The sequence below is a fragment of the Atta cephalotes genome (genome assembly GCF_000143395.1).
Source record: "Atta cephalotes unplaced genomic scaffold scaffold00005, whole genome shotgun sequence".
NCBI lineage: Eukaryota > Metazoa > Arthropoda > Insecta > Hymenoptera > Formicidae > Atta > Atta cephalotes.
Window position 1 is genome coordinate 2,475,167 of NW_012130069.1, and position 1,551 is coordinate 2,476,717.

Consider the following 1,551-nt stretch of genomic DNA (forward strand, 5'->3'; position numbering starts at 1 on the left):
GTGTGTGTGTGTGTGTGTACATATACATACATATACAGTTTCAGAAATAATTGGCCAAACTCTAAGAGCATATTCCACTCATTATAAGGAAAAAAGTTATATAAACATAGGTTCGGAAACGCTTTCTTTCTAAATTATAAACATTTTTTTATTTAATACTTGTATCTATTTTTTATTTTATGCTTATCTATATTTTCATTACAGAAATTGCTGAAAATGATTTCCTTCCGCATTGATGCATACTTCGCGACATCGCATGGATTATCAAAGACGTTCAAAAATTCTCGGAGCATATTTTTTTACACACAGCGATAATATGATTACGCAGCAATAATACGGCCTGCATGTTTTCCTGATTTGGATCTTTTGGATCTTTATTTATGGGAACATTTTAAGACGACCCTCGTGTATATAATAATACTCCTGTTGCTACTGTAGAAGTATTCCGTAATCATTTCCAGCAATTTCTGTAATGAAAATATAGATATAAGTATAAAATAAAATATAGGTATAAGTATAAAATAAAAAAATGTTTATAATTTAGAAAGAAAGCGTTTCCGAACTCCGAATTCCGAATGTTTATATAACTGTTTTCAATAAGTAGAATATACAATAAATAGAATACTCCTAAAGTTTAGCCAACTGTTTCTGAAACATCCTACATACATATAAAAATTATTACATTCATAAATACTATCACTTAAAAGTTTCAACATTTATAGAAATTTCATAATATAATATAAAAAATAAAATGTGATTACAATTTATATTATGTTTTTAAATCTATTATTACATATATTCATTACAAATAAAAAAAAATTTTCAAATTTTTTTATTTCTTCAAGCTTAATCTCTTTGGGTTTCGATAATAGAAGCAAAACTCTTAGCATTTTGTCGATAAGTTGTTTTTCAAGTATTATAATCAAAGATTTGTGTTTAATCTGATGTTTAATTTCTGTAAAAATATATATATTGTTCTTCGAAAGGCAATGGATTGCGCGCGCGCGTGCGTGTGTGAGAGAGAGAAATTATTTCCATTCTTGTATTGTTAGCTGTCACAATATTTAAATGTTTATTCTTGTCTAGAGCAAAATTTGAAATTAATATTTCTCTCAACAGATATACATAATATTTGTCAATTTGAGAAATTTATAATTTCCGATTATTTTTCGCGATTCTATTGAACATATTCATGGTAAAAAAAAAAAAAAATAATGGATATCCACTGTTTTATTTTTAAATAAACTATGGTATTCGATATATTCATAGACGGATCTTATATTTAAGATTGTCTTAAATATAGTCTTGAGAAGTCACGAACCAATTAGAGAACCGTATTATCGCCTTAAGACATTATTTAAGACAGTGAAATAAGAATGGACTATGAATATCGTTCTTAAGGCTAATTCATCTATTTATTTTCAATATTTTATAAATGAAAAATAAAATTGTTAGTGAATACATAAAATGTGCTGAAACTTTTGGACGGTAGTGAATGAATAAATAAATAAATATACACACACACACACACACACACACTCTCTCTCTCTC